Source organism: Salvelinus sp. IW2-2015, unplaced genomic scaffold, assembly GCF_002910315.2.
Source record: "Salvelinus sp. IW2-2015 unplaced genomic scaffold, ASM291031v2 Un_scaffold467, whole genome shotgun sequence".
In the NCBI taxonomy this organism is placed as follows: Eukaryota; Metazoa; Chordata; class Actinopteri; order Salmoniformes; family Salmonidae; genus Salvelinus; species Salvelinus sp. IW2-2015.
The window spans coordinates 609,853-615,852 of record NW_019942558.1 but is presented as its reverse complement, the minus strand read 5'-3'; positions in this window follow the sequence as shown (position 1 = coordinate 615,852).

The window sequence follows — 6,000 nt, the reverse complement described above, 5'->3', positions numbered from 1 at the left end:
TATTGGGGGTGTCTTGCTAATTGCCTATAATTTCCACCTTTTGTCTATTCCATTTGCACAACAGCATGTGCAATTTATTGTCAATCAGTGTTGCTTCCTAAGTGGACAGTTTGATTTCACAGAAGTGTGATTGACTTGGAGTTACATTGTGTTGTTTAAGTGTTCCCTTTATTTTTTTGAGCAGTGTATATATTCATTTTAAGGTTTAACTTCTTAGTGATCCCTTCCTGCTCAGATCCCGGTAACGGGATTGATTTGACAACATCCAGTGAAATTGCAGGGCGCCAAAAAACAGAAATATTCATAATAAAAATTCACAAAACATACATGTATAATACATCAAAATAAAGCTTAACTTCTTTGATATAGGGGGCAGCATTTTCACTTTTGGATGAATTGCGTGCCCATAGTGAACTGTCTCCTACTCTGTCCCACATGCTAATATATGCATATTATTATTACTATTGGATAGAAAACACTCTGAAGTTTCTAAAACTGTTTGAATGATGTCTGTGAGTATAACAGAACTCATATGGCAGGCAAAAACATGAGAAGAAATCCAAACACCAAGTGAAAATTCTGAGAGTGGTCGTTGTTAAAGTCGCCTATTCAATTCCCTGTAATATATGGATCTGTTTGCACTTCATACACCTTCCAGTAGATGTCAACAGTCAGTAGAATGTGGAATGAAGTTTATGCTGTGTTGTGGGACCGGATGGGAGGGGAATGAGTCAGTGGTCTGGCAGATTGCCAGTTCTTGGTCACGCGCTTTCCTCATGTTGTCTCCTTGCGTACCATTACTTATACAGACATGAAAGAATGCTTCGGTTGGAACGTTATTGGATATAAATGATGATAACATTCTGAAGATTGATTCTCTACTAAATTTGACCAGTTTATTCGACCTGGAATATAACTTTTTAAAGTTTTCGTCTGACGTTCGCCTGCATCTACGCGAGGGTTTGGACACGTGTACTACACATGCTAGCAACATTAGCTAATTGGACATAAGTAATGGACATTATCGAACAAAACAACATAACTTGGTCCAAACATCTCAAACAACATTCCTTATCCAAACTTTGGTATCGTTAAAACGTAAATAATCAATCAAATTTAAGATGGGATAAACTGTGTTCAATACTGGATGAAAACAAAGTGAAGCACGTTCCAGGTCGAGCGCACCAAAAGACTAGAGTCCACCTGGAGTGACACATGGAAAGAACAGGGCTACTTCTTCATTTCTCAAAAGAAAAACATCAACCAATTTCTAAAGACTGTTGACATCTAGTGGAAGCCATAGGAACTGCAAGCAGATTCCTATTAAAAAGGACTTACCACAGAAAACTAATGGAAAACAGATTGACCTCAAAAAAAGAATTCCCTGGCTGGATTGTGCTCGGGGTTTCGCCTGCCAAATCAGTTCTGTTATACTCACAGACATTATTCAAACAGTTTTAGAAACTAGACCTGAGTAGCAGGCAGTTTACTTTGGGCACGCTTTTCATCCGGATGTGAAAATACTGCCCCCTATCCCGAAGAAGTTTTAATGTTGTTTTCTAGTCTCTGCTTCTCATAAGAAATGGTCTGAGAGATGTGAGTTATTGCAGTCAAAACAGGGTGTCTGTGAGAAAGCGCCTCAAGGCTAAAAGAGATTCATAGACACAGAACCCTGCAGGGGAGTGAAAGAGATAAGAGACTAGTCAGCCATACCACTATAAAGCAACATGGGGAGTGGAAAATTACTGCTGAGCCCTTAGAAACACTGGAACTATTGTCTCTCCTGCAAGTTTGTATAACTGTATATGCATTGGCTTGGTCTCATGAGTAGAAGGTGTTGACGTAGGCAGTTACATCACTAGGGGTTGACTGCAAGCATATTAAAGCAACTTGGACCCTTTCCTATTTTGCAGAACTTACTCGGAAACATGCATGCTATGTTCCTGTTGTCAACTTCTGTCTGCAATTGCATTAATAAAGGTTTTTGATTTACTTAAAGATATTGTCTGATTGCTGATTTCACCAATAAGCAAATGATTGACAAGGAACAAGGAACCTACCCCAACATTTGGCAAGCTTGCCAGGAGTAAGTGTCCACCCCAGTTGGAGGAGATTCTTCACCATGGTGCCAGAGCTCCAAATTAAACAAGGTAAGCAGACACCTGTTTAATCTAAGTCTGTAATTAATTGGCATTCACTGGTGTGGTTTCCCTCTATCAAGTAAACGTCACCTCACTCACTCTAAAATATATACATACACTTTGATTTTGACATAGTCGATTTTCTAGATTGGAGAAATTACAAAACAGACTTGGTGAAATGCATGATGTCAATATATGATGAATGAAATGAATGATTGATGATTTAAATTTTTACTTAGGGTGGTAATGCAGCGACCATTGCTGAATACTAGTTATTTTATTTTTTAGAGGTGATTCAGTAATAATCATCACATTTTTTGGGGGTGGTAATGCGGAGACCATTACTGAAAACGAGTTGTTTTGGAGAGGTGGTTCAGTAATAATCATCTTCTATTTTATTTTGGGTGGTAATGTGGGCGACCATTACTAAATACTAGTTATTTTATTTTGTATAGGTAATTCAGCGACAATTACCCAGGCCACCTTGAGCTATGAGAGGGTGGTTTATAATATTTTTTGTAGTGGTTATTCTATGAAAATTACCCAGTGAATGAGTTGAGTTGTTTATGAATAGTGCGTTTGTATGTTTCGTTTGTTTGTTTGTCTGTGGATTATGGCGGGGTTTATTGGGTAATGGCCCAATGGTGGAATAAAAAGTTAGGAGTAGGACAGAAGTTATTTGAATAAAAGGTTGAACATATTTGTTAATGAAACTTTCCTACCATAGGACAATATAGGAAAATGTACAACCCTTAGTATACCAGTAAAATTATAACAAGGACGTTATGTAGAGATTTTCATAGAAAATGACTTTGTGACACTATCACCAGGGGGCACTGGTGTATAACATATTACTGTTACTCTACACCCTTAAGATATAATATTAGGAATTGAAGTGTATCATGCAGTTGTCTCTGTGAGACCCGTGTGTGAAATATATTTGAGTTTAGTAGAACCATTTACTATAGCCTGGATTAAGTGAGAGTAGAATTAGGATTACAGTATCACCCACTGTTGTTTAACACACACTGAAAGGAGATGAAGAATAATTTATATAGGCATATGTCTACATGTTACACCCACTTTAAGATACCCCTATAAAAATTGGGAAACACATTACACGCAGACTATTTAAATAAAACGCCGGAGCACCATGGCACAGTCAAACCAGAATGAGGAGATAGGAGCAATGAAGCCTGTCATGCTTGTTGAATATATGCAAAATAAGTTTCCCGCTGTGGAATTTACATTCACTTTTAAGAAAAGGCATGTCTGGACAGAGATGGCAGGAGAAAATAGATATCCAATGGATGGTTCATTCAACAAGACTAGGTTGGATTTAGTCAAGGAGATAATTCAGACAAGAAAAATGGACAAAAAGAAGGGGATGAAGAAAAGTACCCTTGTGTCAGAAACTGTGATAGGAATGATGATGCTGGAAGGACAGATTTTCATGAACAAGGCTACCGTGACCAAACTAAAGCTGGAGAGAACAATAGAGTGTGGGAGGAAAGAAATGAGTCAGGACAGAGGCAGAACAGGAGTACAGGAGTAATCAACCCAAAGGACCCCCGGGTGACTATACACAGATCTACCCTCTCATACCACTGACAGAAGAAAATGGAGAAGCAACCACAATTATCCTCAAGGGGACTCTGATGAAGGAGGTGGATGACAGAACAGCAGTAACAAGCGGCATGAGAACAATAGAATTGGATGGAGAGAAAAAAAAGGAGGAGGTTTCCCTCGACACCCCAACTCACTCCACAAAAAGGAACCGACTGGAAGACCCTAGACATATGGCCGCCTGTAGAAAACAAACTAACTACTAAAGAAGTAAAAGAAAAGTACAGTGTTACCATCCATGGGTAACTTATTCAGAGACAAGGGAGAAGGAAGACTGGAAAATAATAAGTTGTATACATTACGAAAAGAGAAGAGAAAGTTGATAGAAGATCTGCAGGTGCTAATTGCTGATAAGATTAAAGAGACAATGGACACAGATGATGTGGACAAAAGTAAAAAGCTAAAAGAGGATGTGTGCCCGCCAGAGCCCCTTGTGACTGGAACAACACTCAATGCTACTGTCACGCCCTGACCATAGTAAGCTGTTTTTCTCTGTGTTGGTTGGGGCGTGATAGTGACTAGGGTGGGTCATCTAGGTGTTTGTATGTCTGTTGGCCTGATATGGTCCCCAATCAGAGACAGCTGTTTATCGTTGTCTCTGATTGGGGTTCATATTTAGGTAGCCATTTTCCCCATTGTTAGTTGTGGGATCTTGTCTACAGTGAGTTGCCTTTGTGCACTCCAGTAGTTTCACGTTTCGTTTGTTCGTTATTGTTTTGTTTAGTGAGTTTCTCTTTATTAAAATTATGTGGAACTCTATGCACGCTGCGCCTTGGTCTCATCCTTATAACGAACGTGACAGAAGATCCCAACAACAAAGGACCAAGCAGCGTGCCCAGGAGGAGGAAGTATCCTGGACTTGGGAGGAAATCCTGGCAGGAAAGGATCGCCTTCCTTGGCGGGAGTTGCCTAGGAGCATGAGAAGACAGCGACGACATCGGGGAGGTAGGCCACAGAAACCCCAAGAAAATGTTTATCTTTATTAAAATTATGTGGAACTTTATGCACGCTGCGCCTTGGTCTCATCCTTATAACAAACGTGACAGCTGGACCTGTGGGCAGTTGGGGCATGTGAGTTCACAATGTGGGGGAAATGAAAGAGGAAGAGTTTACAATAGGGGCAGAGGAAACTTTGGGCCTGGCAGAGGAAGAGGAAACTTTGCTATTGCACATCCCGGAGTTTACTACCCACCATGGCAACAATATGCTCCTCAGCCACAGTACCACTCGCCCGGAGCTGAAAATGCTCCCCAGGGGCCACCTATGCCCTATGGACAAGGAGGACAAGTTAATGACAGAGGACAGCCATGGCCAATGGGAAATCAGAACACCAACAGTTCTTATTTCCCTTAGAATCAACAGTGAAGGCCCCCGAGTCCCCTGCTCCAGTGTCCCCAGTACGAATTCAATGATGGAAGAGAAGAGCCAATGGTTACTCTTAATGTTAATGGACATGACCTACCATTTCTAATACACACTAGAGCTCACTGTTCCTGTTTAGGCAAACCTGGACAAGTTGTTGGGGCTTCCCTGAGCAAATCATCAGTAACAATAACAGGGACATCGGGACAGCCCAGGAATGTGTACTGAACAAAGACTTGTTTGATGAACCTCTGCTTGACTCTGACATGGTGCTGTTCGCTGATGGTTCTGCCTATATAGATCAAAGCACAGGGAAGAAACATGTAGGATTTGCTGTAGTAGATGTGGAAGGTGATATTGAGGTTATACGGCCCCTACCAGAACATTTATCAGCGCAACAGGCAGATTTATTAGCTCTGAACACAGCTTGTGATTTGGGGGAAGGGAAGGCCCTTACTGTCTATTCAGACTCAGCATATGCTATTGGGGTTTGTTTGTCATGGTGTGGGGTTTGGAGAGCAGGAGGTATTTGAAACTATGCGAAAACCTAACAAATTGGATATTGCTAAGGTTGAGGCACAGACGGGTAGAAGTGATTATGCTAAGTATTGGTAACAGCATAGCTGATGAGGTCGGCCAAATTGGCTGCTTCCCTTGTCACACACATGCATTCTATTTTTAGTCGTTTGTGTCATCTGAAACTACTGATCTTGAGAAACAGCAGCAGGCTGATATTCTCAATCGCCAAGTATGGAGGGAGAGAGGGTGTGCTCTCTGTCCTAGGCCTGGCTTATGGCTATATCTTTTGTCTGGCATGCCCTGTTTACCATCAACCATGATCTCTACTGTTTGCCGATTGGCTCCAGGAGTG